Raw genomic sequence first — 13,672 nt, forward strand, 5'->3', positions numbered from 1 at the left:
GTAAATTCTAGTGGAACCTATCATAACCAAATGGGGTTAGCATTTCACTACCTTGGGGTCAAAACTAATGAGGTTTGATGTTTAAATCATGTTTAAAATCATAAAAGAGGGTTGCCCATCCGTTTTGGGCCCATTCGGGCTCAAAAATCTGACTGGGGGGCCAACAGGTGGGCCAGACAGCCCACCTATCTTCGTCCACCGGTCTTCACAGGCGGGTTGGATAGCCCGTCGATTCAATCGGTGGGCCCCCTCAGGCGGACAGCTTTGCCCGTCGATCCCCACCCGCTAGTGGGGACTGAGGCACTGCCCAATAGGCAGGAGCCCTCAGGCAGGCAGCTTCACCCGCCAGTCTTCGCCCACCTATGGGGCCGAAAATTTACTTTCTTCTTTGAAACGTTCCTCAACCTTTGGAAAACCAAATGGGGCTATTCCAGTCACATTTTCTACACATCCATGGTCTTGTAAGATGATTTTAACCTAGATCTAAGTTAGATTTAAGGATTGAAAAGCAATCTTACCTTCTTTGCTCAAGAACTCTTCCAAAACCCCAAAATCACCTCTTAGCTTAAGAAATCACCAATGCTTCTCAAATCTTGTAAACATTTCTTTATACCTTCAAAATCAATACATAGACCATCTATCAAACCTTAGATTCATCATCTCAAGTGGGATTTACAAGATCTCAAGGAACTCTACCCAAATCAAGGGTTTCACTTGGGGTTTGGTCAAAGTTTAAGAAGTATAGCTTTCACTCACCTCAAATCATAGGTCTCGTGTTGGGGATCACTTTTTCTGTGCCGGAATGAGAAGATCAAACCTCGGCATCGCTTAAAATCATTTCTTCCTCCTCTTTCTTTCCCTTTCTTCTTCTTTGTTCTCTTTTCTTCCTTTCTTTTCTCTCTCCTCTTTACTCTTCTCACCAACTCTTTAATGCATTAAATGAGAAAAAGGAGAATGACAATAAGTACTATTTATACTTAGAGAATATCTAGTAACCACATGGGTGGGTCACACAGGTGGTCGGGTTTGCCCGCCTGTGACCACCCACCTGTTGGTCAAAACTTAGCCAAACAATTGAGATTTCAATGGAATTCGACTCTTGGCATGTATCTCACTCTCGGTACGAGATATATAATACGTATACACTTTAGGATACGGCTACATACCAGCATTACCTGTACATGGCCTTATGATACGTGCAAATACACGGCTTGGGTACACCCGTCTCCTCTGGCACTGACTCAGACTTGTCTGGCCAACTTGTGTTCAAAGTCACCCTTGCCATCATGGTCTATAGGGAACCCACCTTAACCCTCTCTGGTTCTGGTCCTGCATGGTTAAATCGGGTCAACCATGTAAGTAAACCAGGTATTAAAAGTAGGGTATCACAAGAATACTAAGATGGAAGACCATCATCTGCATATGTGCCTCTAGGGAGGCCACTTTATTGTCCATAAGATAATAGGTCTTGTCTATGCTGTTGAGGCGGCGATCTATACTCCTCATCAGAGATGTGGTGGTGTCTAAGCTAGCCATAACATCATTGAGACCGTAAGGCCTTGCACCCCTAGTGCCCCGAGAAGTAGAAGTAGCCATAGAACCCATAGTTTGGGGATCAGGTGGTGGAGCCCCACCAACCCCAGCAGCTTCTCCTCCTGCACCACCAACACCTCCACCAACATCACCGGCATCGCCGTTGATATTACTGGCACCGCCACCCTCTACCTCCATAGGCTGCTGACCCTCTCCTGGAATAGGTGTCACCTCCCATAGATCTATGGTCATCTTCCTCAGAGAATCTTGGTTGAAGTCTGTGACCTCTTCACCCAAGCGTGCCTCTCCCTCCAAGTCCACCCCAAAGCGGTGGAAGATGTCAGTAAGTATTCTTCTATATCACAGGCTTCCCACTCCACGATCCACTCCTTCGGACTGAAGTACCATGGTCCACATAAGGAGGTAACGAAGACGTATCTGCGCCCCCATATACACACAGTAGGTCACATACGCTTACAGTGCGGATACCTCATCATAGTATCCACAAGTGGGAAGAACATTCAACTAAATCATATAGCAGACGACCTTTGAGTAGCAAAGTAGTTGATTGAGCGGTTCCACCCCTTGGCCTCCTTAGTCAACATGTCATTTATCTCCTGAAAAGTATCAGGACTCTAGAAGTCATAAGCTGGAGTCCAAGGTGGGCAGTACACTAGGTCACCAGTATTGCTGACCATCAGAATATTGGCCAACTACCCCATGTCTCCACCCCCTTTATATAGGATGTGATCCGTATCTCTTCAGTACCTCGATTCACGCATTACAGGTTGGAGTAGAATAACCTGACCAATGTAGGGTAGTAGTACTTGTTGGGTTTTAAGATGTGGTACCACCTAACATCGTCAAATCGTTGATGGAGACAGAATGCATGGAAGTCACTGCTCCTCACATAGAATCCCGGGTCCATATTACGGCACTCAAAGTGCTCCCAATGGTCTCGCTCAGCCATAGAGCAGAACAAGATTAGGTTGAATTGACCAGCAACGTCTTTCTCCTCTTGTTCAACGACATGTCAGGTACGTACATGATGTCCAGACATCGTTGCAATATGATTCCTAAGGATTAAGAATGAAAAAGCAGGTTCAATGGTTGAATGTAAAGCTCACAGAGAAGAAAATCACAAAACTAGGTTATAGAGAGGAGGAACATATCTTTGGTGTGAATGCTGCACCGATTGATCGCAAAATAGTGAGAGGAAGGTAGGGAATGGGTTGAAAAGTCCTCCTTGGCCATTTCCACACCTTTTTCACTAGTTAGAATAGGGTTTTGTATAATGGAACCCAAACCTGAGCCTATTTATAGCCGTTTTGGAGCCACCAGAAACATTGGGCATACTTCTAGTGCCTGCTTTTGGTGAAGTGAAAAATCTCAAATTGCTCCCTGTTTTGCCCACTAGAAATAACACTGATATTTTCGGTGGATTCAACCATATTTCCAGTGAGAAGTCTCCCTGTTTCCGGTGGACTAAATTAAAAAATAAATTATTTTATTTTTCAAATCTAAATTATTATTTTGTTGCCCTAATTGTGTGCCCCTTCTTGATATGCGAGCGATCAGTTCCAAATATATACGAACTCCACCTATGCATACCCTAACCCTAATTTCACCTATCGTATATATGTGGGACCCACTAGCATGCATGTGTTCCAATTACATGCAACTTTGTATATGCATGTGCACTAATCAGATTCCTCCACAGGAGTCATGTCACTCAGGAACACTCGATCTCAATCTCGATCATGCCCGTCGCCTCCCGCTTCCCCTACATGGAATCAGGGTAGACCCCACAATGCACCTCTAGCTCTGCCTATACTTACAACTTAGGATGTTGCATCCATCATGGATAACATGATGCGGGGAGTTGAGGAAAGGTAAAACCAATTTATGGCCAGGATCGATAATAGGATCCAGGCAACAATAGAACCCCGTAATGCACCGCCTGCACCTCCTACTCCACTGGCACCTATTTCAATACCCACTGGATCGACTACCCTTCAAATGTTTGGTGGGGGATAAGTGCATGGGCAAGGGCATCCAAATGTGCATGGGAAGGCGTAAGACCCGATGCCGGATCAAGCTTAGGCCCATGTAGAGGGCTGGATAGATTGACGAAAATGATGGAGAAGTTTCAATGTCTTAGGCCCCTATGCTTCTCAAAGGTGGGCCAAGACCTATTGTATCCATCAAGATGGATTTGTGGAATGGAGAAGGTTTTTAGACAAAAAAAAATTTATATGTGGGCTATCATTTACAGAATGAAGCGAATGATTGGTGGAGTGCCACCGAGCTATTCTGAGGGCTAGTAACCCAAACCCCACTTGGGCAGATTTCAAAGGGACCTTCTTTGAGAACTATTTTCTAGAAAGCTTTTGGGATAGGAGAGAGAGTGAGTTCTCTCAGTTGGTTCAAGGTTCTTAGTCTGTGCTCGAGTATTAGCAGCGCTTCGAGGAGCTATTCCATTTTGCTCCTAAGCATCTCAGAGGTGATAGAGCTAAAACGAAGAAGTTTGAGAAAGGGTTGAGGCTAGGTATTGGGTCAACTATTGTGGGGTTGAAACTGTAGACCTATGCTGAGGTGGTCCAAGTGGCCAAATCTATTGAAGATCGGCATAGAGACAACTTCATGTCCCAGCAAGGGACGGGAAATAGGCTAATGGGATCTACTGCTTCTATGGGAGGTAGCAAACCTTTCCGAGTGCCCTATGTCAACTCAACTTCAGTTCAATTCAGGAAGCTTGATGCTAGTCAGACTTCCCAGTCCTCCCAATCTAGTGTTGTATCTCAGTCTTCGGGATCGAGCCCGAGATGCTTTCATTGTGATCATTCGGACCACATGGCGAGGACATGCCCCCACCGAAGGCTAGGTGATGCACCCTACACTATGCTACCTAGGCCCCAGAAGACATATTCAGCCCCTAGACCAACGCAGCCCCTACAGGGCTAGAGACCATAAGGCAGAGTGTTTGTTATGACTGCAGAAGATACTGAGGCTACACCCGGTTTAGTGACAGGTACATTATTGATATCATTATTGCCTGCACATGTGTTATTTGACTCAGGAGCCTCACATTCGTTCGTGTCACCGGCATTTACGAAGAAGATGAGAATTCCACCCAAGGGACTGACTCAATGTTTGGCTATAAGCACCCCTACAGGAAGTGTAGTGGGTTTGAACTATGTTCATGAGCCTTGTCTAGTGATCATAGGTGAACATAAGTTGAATGCTCACTTGATCGAGTTAGATATGATTGACTTCGACATGATTTTGGGAATGGACTGGTTGTCCGCATATAGAGCCAGTGTGCTATGTGTAGAGAAAACTATCATTTTCAGACCTCGTGATGATGATGAGTTTGTGTTCCAAGAGGATAAGCCCAAGAAACCCAAGAAGGTTATCATATCCACGCTCCAGATGAAGAAGCTACTGGATAAGGGATGTCAAGGCTACTTAGCATCTATGATGGATATTGAGATAGATATTAGGCCATTGACCGAGCTTGATGTGGTGAGGGAATTTCTCGATGTATTCCTAGATGACTTGATAGGTTTGCCCCTAGACCGAGAGACAGAGTTTGCTATAGACTTACTCCCCGGCTCGGCACCAGGGTAAAAGGCCCCTTACCGCATGGCTCCCACAGAGTTGAAGGAATTACAGGTGCAACTTCAAGACCTTCTGAAGAATGGATTCATTAGACCTAGTGTGTCTTCATGGGGAGCATCGGTATTGTTCTTTAAGAAGAAAGACTGAAGTATGAGATTGTGCTTTGATTACCAGGAGCTTAATAAGCTAACCATTAAGAACCGATATCCTTTGCCAATGATAGATGATTTATTTGATCAGTTGCAGGGTGCTAATGTATTCTCCAAGATCGACCTTAGATCGGGCTACCACCAGCTCAGGATCAAGGATAGTGATGCCAGTAAGACAGCCTTCAGATTAAGGTATGACATTATGAATTCTTTGTAATGTTATTTGGGTTGACCAATGCACCGGTTGCGTTTATAGATTTGATGAACTGGGTATTCTAGGATGTCCTAGATTAGTTTGTGATAGTATTCATTGATGACATTTTAGTCTACTCCAAGAGTGTAGAGGAACATGTTGTTTACCTGATGTTAGTATTGCAACGGTTGAGGGAGAAGCAACTCTATGCCAAATTCAGCAAGTGCAAGTTTTGGCTGTCACAGGTGGCATTCCTAGGCCACATTGTTTCATACAAGGGTATAGAGGTTGACCCAAGTAAGGTGAAGGTAGTTCTAGAATGGGAGACTCCCAAGAGTGTAGCAAACATACGTAGTTTTTTGGGATTGGTCGGATACTACAGGAGGTTTATCGAGAACTTCTCTTGTATTGCTATTCTGATGACCCGACTCACACGAAAGGGTATAAAATTTGAGTGGTCTAATGCTTGTGAGAAGAGCTTCAAGGAGCTAAGGCAAAGGTTGGTATCAGCTTAGTTTTGACTATTCCTACCAGTACAGGTGGTATGGTGGAGTATAGTGATGCCTCCAAGCTGGGATTGAGTTGTGTAATGATACAACAGGGGAAAGTCATTGCTTATGCATCCCGCCAGTTGAAGGATTATGAGAAGAACTACCCTGCCCATGATTTTGAGTTGGTAGCTATGATTTTTGTACTGAAAATCTTGAGACACTACCTGTATGGTGAGAAAAGTGAGATCTTCAGTGACCATAAGAGCCTCAAGTACTTCTTCACCCAAAAAGAGTTCAACATGAGACAGAGGCATTGGTTAGAGCTAATGAAGGATTATGATTATATTATCCACTATCACCCAAGAAAGGCCAATGTGGTAGTTGATGTACTTAGTCGAAAATCCCAATCACTGACTCTTGCATCACTGACCACCAATGAGTATCTCCTAGAGGAGACCAGGAAACTAGACTTGGAACTATTAGCAGAGGATGTCACTTTGTTTACTATCGGCATTGGTGGTACTACCTAGTCTGGTGGATAGAATCACTGCAGCTCAGGTTACTGATGCAAAGTTGCGGAAGCTGATAGCAGAATGTCAGGAAGGAACCCAAAAGGACCTGGATTTCTCTGTAACTAAAAGCAGAATTCTCAAGTTCAAAGGAAGGTTATGTGTGCCTATTGATGGTGATTTGAGAGACATGGTTTTGAAAGAGGCACATAACTCACCATACTCCATTCACCCTGGTAGCACTAAAATGTACAAGGATCTCAAAGGCTCCTACTAGTGGAAAGAACTGAAGAATGATGTGGCCACGCATATGTCTAGATACCTCACATGCCAGCAAGTCAAGGCTGAAAGATAGAGGCCCCATGGGTTATTATACTCCCTACCTATTCTGAAGTGGAAATGAGAGAATATTACCATGGGCTTCGTCACAGGCCTACCCCGTACACAGAAGGGTACGGATTCCATTTGGATAGTTGTGGACCACTTGACCAAGGTAGCTCACTTTATCCCAATCAAGATCATATTTTCTATGGACAAGTTGACCAAGTTGTATGTCGATAATATCATCAGATTGCATGGTGTGCCAGTTAGAATAATCTCTGATCGAGATCCTAGGTTCACTTCCAAGTTCTGGACATGTGTGCAGAAGGCTATAGGCACACAGTTGGATTTTAGCACTGCCTCTTACTCTTAGAGCGATGGTCAGTCAAAAAGGACTATTCAGACATTGGAGGACTTACTCCGGGCATATGCCTTGGATATGAGTTATAGTTGGGATGAGCACATTTTCCTTTTTGAGTTCTCCTACAAAAATAGTTATCAGGCCACCATCAGAATGTCCCCATTCGAGGCACAGTATAGTAGGAAGTTCTGAACTCCACTCTATTGGGATGAGGTTGGTGAGTGGCATATTTTGGGTCCAGACTTGATACAGACTACTAGTGAAAAGGTGAATGTGATAAGAGAAAAGATCAAGGCAGATCAGTCTAGGTAGAAAAGCTACGTGGATATTAGGAGAAAACATCTGGAGTTTGGTGTTGGAGACAAGGTGTTCTTGCGGATCTCCCTAGTTAAAGGGATGATGCAGTTCGATAAGAAGGGAAAGCTTAGTCCAAGGTTTATGGGACCATATAATGTACTGGAGAGGATCGGACTGGTAGCTTACCGAAGAGCTTTACTATCAAAGTTGGAAGGTACACATGATGTCTTATAATTCTATATTGAGGAAGTACATTTCTGACCCCACTCATATCTTGACTTACATACCCCGTGAGTTGATGAGGATTTTTCCTACGTGGAGTTTTTGGAGAAGATTGTTGACTAGAAAGAGTATGTTCTCCACAACCACACCGTTTCCTTTGTTAAGGTGAAATGGATGAACCACCCCGGGCAGGAAGCATCCTGGGAGTGGGAAGATGAGATATTGAAGCAGTATCCTGGATTTTTTTATTTTCCAGGTATGTTCAATTTCGAGGATAAAATTCTTGTAAAGTGGGGGGAATATTACACTCGCGCTCTGACTCGATCTAATTTGAACTGTTGTGATAGGTCTCGGATCGAAGATTGGAAGCATGGCTAGGTTTTGGCTTGTGGCCACCCATTGGCAAAGGGAGAGAGATGACCCCAAGTGTTCATGCATAGCGTGCCAGTCTAATTAGAGGGGATTCGTACCTTCTGATCCCAGACGGTGAGTGACTTGACTCCTCACACATAAGTCCAGAAACATATTGAAGTCGCCGAAAGGCCTTGAGCATGTCCGAGGGACACCACCCATGCAAGACCATCCATGAGACAACAAGCAGTCAAGACGGCAAATATGCCACTAGATCCACTGGGCCTGAATCCAGTGGGCTATTTCTGGTGAACATAACAGGCTACTGTCATGTGTCGATAACCATGGGTCCCACTACTCACATCGTAAACAGTCTCGAATGATCCCAAATCATGCCCACACTTTACTCGTGACGTGAATGCATTTGAACCTAAGTGGACGGGTTCTCGGGTTCTAAAAGTCATAATAACCCGAATGGTCCGAATAGGGTCCAACCAAATAGACCCTAAGATCCATTTTAACCTATAAGTTGGAAATGAGGAATTCATTTCCTCATTTCTATTGTGTCTAATGTAAGGAAGGAGATATAAAAAGGAGAAGAAGAAGAAGAAGGGGAAGAAGAAGGAGAAGGCTTACCTTGGTGTCGACTGCTGCCAAGTTGCCAGAATCACTACCTGAGGTACGTACACTCACTTCCACCACTCTCTCTCTCTTTATTTTGACATATACAAAGCTAGGTATGGATGGAATCTTAGTATACAAACCAAGTTAAGGTCGTAGAATGCATGTTCTACCCTCCTGGTGTTGTTGCCAAGCTCGAACCAAGACCGGTGAGCTCCGACAACATGTATTGCCAAAAGACTAACTAGGGTTTCGATAGTTCGATCGACGTATCTCCCAAATGGCATGGTAGAATCTAGATGTTATTGGCTTAGAATGATGCTGGGAACATCCCTTATAAACTCCACTGAATAAATCCTGGTGATTGGGCCTAAACTAGAAAGCCCCAAAATGGGTGGACTATCTTGAACTACAACTGGAAACAACCCACCGGATCTATTGGGTCTGCTTCTAGTGGCATATTTCTAGTGGACCACTGAGCCTTAGGAGCTCTCTGTCAGTTCCACTGGAAACATAACTGATATTTCTGGTGGAAATTCCCTGTTTTCGGTGGGTGTTTCTGGTGACATTACTGTCACTAATGGATTTTGTCTGTACCCTTTGGGGGTGATCCATGTGGGTCCCTCCTGATATTTTTGACACATACTGATGTACGATTGTCCTTGTGTCTAGGACAGTGACGTGCATGAGCCTCGAGACCGAAATTGAGTGGATTAATTGGTGGCCTTATTTGAACCTTAACACAAGCAGAGATCAACAAGGTGAGGGATGGTTGTTTTATTTTGGGTTGTTTAATTATTATAGAATTGTTCACATGTGTAGATTTAATATGCTTAATTATATTGCTCACGTGATGATGGTGATTATCATATGTTACATTCTTATATATTTCATACGAACTGTTCATTTATATGTATGATGGGATCTGGTGTGGCCGAGGTGGTACCAGTACCGTGATCGTCGTGTGTTTAGTTGTGGGTGTGAGATAGAATCCGACGTGGCTGAGGTGATACCAGTGCCGTGATTACCGTGTGTATGTTGCATTCATGCATTGATTATGTGCATTAGAGTTAGTTATAGACGTGTGTTACACCTTATGGCCAAGGTCTCGTTGGTATCGTGTAACCCAGGACTGTATTTGAAAATGGGTATGCTTCGTGGCCGATGATTGGTACCGGTGTCATGTAGTCCATACTCAACTGTGATATGTATGCTAGATTAGGTAAACGATCTCGGGTTTCACTTTGTGGGTAAGGTCTCACTGGTATCGTGTACCCAGGACTGTATTTAGAGATGGATTACACTTTGTGGTCGAGGTCTTGCTGGTATCGTATAATTCATAGTAACTGTATCACTATGAATGCATAGTGTATATGTGATTAAGTATCACTCCCTATGCTACGAACCCTTGCCAACAAAGGTTGAGATGTTGGATAAACCATTGTGGTATGTTCGATGTGCCTTTTCGGAATGCCACACCTGTCGTATGATGTGATTATAGCCGGAGGAAAGAACCTGTCTGGCATGGCCGATGTGTTACTGGGGCCATGTCTACCAGGAGGAGGTTATTAGGGGTTTGCTGGGTGACCCATGGACGTATACGGGAATCGACAGGCTTCTATTCACGACTACGGTTTGTATCCTTACATAGTCAATGGCAGTTCCGAGATGAAGGATGCAGCCTAATATGCCGTAGTAGTATTTACTAGACTTAGTTTGTATTGTTAGGTGGATAATAAATAAATGAACTGCATCACGAGCATCATGGACTATGTGTTTAATTTTCATAATCATACATCATAAATTATTACTGCTATTGTCTTGCTTAGATGTGCTTGACCCCACCCCTCACTGAGAGAGTTGGAAAGCTCACCCCACCTATACACACTTTTTAGATGATGATGCAGGTACATTCGTGCCTGTGGCTAGTGACTCTTTTTCCTCCGGACCTAAGTACGGAGTGAGCAACTGGTAGATGCTGGAAGAGGAGGAGCATGGCCAGGACTGTGCTTGTGACTTTTGTGCATACGCGGCACCATGAGGTGTTCGGCGTATTTTTATTATATTGATACAGGTCTGTGTATATTATGTTTTAAACTTGATATATGTAAGTCTTAAAGGATTGTAAATAGAATAACTTGGTTATCGATATTATGATTATCATTAGATAATTTTCCCATTTATATCTGATGATTTCGCTATTATACTCTGATTCCGCTGCTTTTGGTTGGTTGTGATGTGAGATTGTGAAATGTTAAGGTACTACTATCAGCGATCCTGGTAGGTTTGTAAGACAGGTACGTGTCTTACTCACACCGTCGGTATTCCTAATGGTAATTTGGGTCTATTGGAATTGGGGTGTGACAATAACCATAATTAACATGTTTAACCACCCAATTTACAAGGATTACAGCTGGTGATTAACGTGATGGAATTCTTTTCTATTCCTATCAAGAGGTATGTTAAAATTTCTCAAGTCTTTAAATAAAGGCATTGTCTAAATGATAATTCTATAGGTGTATTTAGAAGTTTACTCCTTTTAATTTCCAAGAAGTTCTTTAAACTAGGGGTATGAAAGGGGTTTCAAAAATAATTTGAAAGTATATCAAACAGCTTAGGGTTCTTTATCACTCCAATTCTACTTTAAAAATTATCGAAAAGCACAAAAATGTGCTTCAAATGCAACCAATTGAAGCTTATCTCTGAAGATGGTGACTACTCTGTGGATCTCATTGCAAAAATGGGGTCCAAATCTAATGGAATCGAGGAAATGCTTCTTGCTGAACTTGACTCAATATGATCAATTGATGGTGAATTTAGAATTTCACACTTCCAGCAACTGGAGAAGATATTGATAATTTCTATTGTCAAAAGATTAGGTTATGCTAATCAAGCTCTAGCATGAAATAGGTTTATTGATTTCACACGGCCTTCGATGGAGAAATAAAGAAAGAGACTATGAGAAGACATAGGGACTATCCTGGGACTATGAACAGACCCATAAATAGTATCTGCTGTTAAGGTAGGAATTTCAATTCCTTTCAATACCTTAAACCTAAACCCTAGACTATGTTGCTGCTATAAATCCCATTTCTTTTAAATACATTGGGCATGGGTTGCAGTTCAATCTAATGAACACTTCATGTTTACTTGATGTTGAGTTTTGGTTATACCCAAAAACCATTGGTACCATTTGGTTACATGATTCGATTGATCTTCGTAGATGGTTTGGTCATGTTAAGCTTCTCACTCTGGTTTCCGACTCTTGGCAGGTACCTATTTTCTTCTCTACATATTCCCTCTCCTCCTTCGCATGTAACTTACCACTCTAACTCCTTTGGTTTCTTTACTTCTTGGTTATAATATATTATGAAGAATCTGATAATTTCAAAAGAAATGAGGGACAATTTGAATCCTCCACTATATGATCTCTAGCATTTAAAACTGGAAAAGAGCAAACCAGTAGCGAGGATATATGAAGAATTTCTTAATAGCTTGTTGCTGAGATCTCACCTAAAGGCTTTATTTCTGTCAATGGAGTGAATGACTTTACCATGGGGATTGTGCAGGTATTAAAATTCTCTTCCTTTGTTTCTTTTATTCGCCAACTAACTTGTATGGAACTCATCAAAGAAAAATTGTTTGAGGTTATATATTTTACATGTTACTTTGTGCTATAACCCTTTGTTTTCTTTCATGCAATATATGAAGAGCATGGATCATCCTCCACTATGAATTTTAAAGTAATCTTAGATTGATCCAATAAGAACTGACCAAGTTATAATGAATTCTTGATATATTATATATAAATTTAGCCTATGATTTTAGTGGTTTCAAAAAAAAAATATTGGGTAATGCTGACTGATGTTTTCCAAATCATGTTGGTAAATTTTATACAATTTCTCAGAATAAGTTGTGGAGAGTGGTTCACTATATAGGATCTTGGGCATTTAAGCATTAAGGTTGGGGTGAGGATTTCTAACGATTTATAATGCGAGGTTTAAGAATTTCTGTTGTCAAGATAAATGAGCAAAACTTTGGTGCTTGGCACAGACTCCCTAACTTTTATTTATTGATTGAAAAAAAGGTAAATAAAATAGACTAGATTTTATTTTTCTGAGTAGGAATCTTGAACTCTAGTCATTTTCAGTCATGGAATTTTTTTACTCTTGAAGAAGCACATCTCCTACTGGCAGTACCCTGTTTTTGGGTAATTTTTTACAGACTAGATTTCTGGAAATTAGTCTGAATCTGACCATTAGATTCAGTTGATTTTCTAGGGCCTTATGCCCCTCACTTGGAAGGTCCTTCAACTCAATTTAGAGGCAATCTTTCTCTTGGATTGACTGCAATTTTAAATCACCTAAAAAAGAAGCATGTGAGAATGATACAGATCATCAGCAAGAAAGGTACTTTAAAAAGTGCCAACAAACACAATTGTTTCTTTTATTTTGGCTACTTCTTATTGGCTGAAAACTATCCAAAGACCAATATAATTCAACCTTTGTTGCTTTTAGGAAAGCGTTGTAAGGGTTAGATGATATTATGAATAAAACTTGGCTTTTGCTACATTCATTCTGTGAGATTCAAATGTTTGTCAGATGTAGTACTTGTAGTGAAATACCTTTAATGGCCGGTGAGACTCCAGTCATAACTGTTTCTTATTCATTCTTCTCCTCCATTAATATTCAAGTAAATGTTCTATTTACAGTCTTTAAATTTATTAAAACTCTTCAATTTTTTATCAATGCACCTCGGATGATATCGTGGCCACATTTGAGATGATTATTATAACATATAACTTGCATGGAGATTACCAAATTGCTAATGGTTATGAGCATGACAAAGCCAAAGAAGCTCTTAAGGTAACTTTTGTTTTTTTAACTTTTTTATTTTGAATTCTTGTTCTGCGTCCAGAAAAAGTGAAAGACAAAATCCTGCAGTTATGGCTTGCGTGTTCTCCAACCTTGATAGTACATGGATCTGCCATGGGCTACTGCTTT

This window comes from Macadamia integrifolia, chromosome 5 (assembly GCF_013358625.1).
Source record: "Macadamia integrifolia cultivar HAES 741 chromosome 5, SCU_Mint_v3, whole genome shotgun sequence".
In the NCBI taxonomy this organism is placed as follows: Eukaryota; Viridiplantae; Streptophyta; class Magnoliopsida; order Proteales; family Proteaceae; genus Macadamia; species Macadamia integrifolia.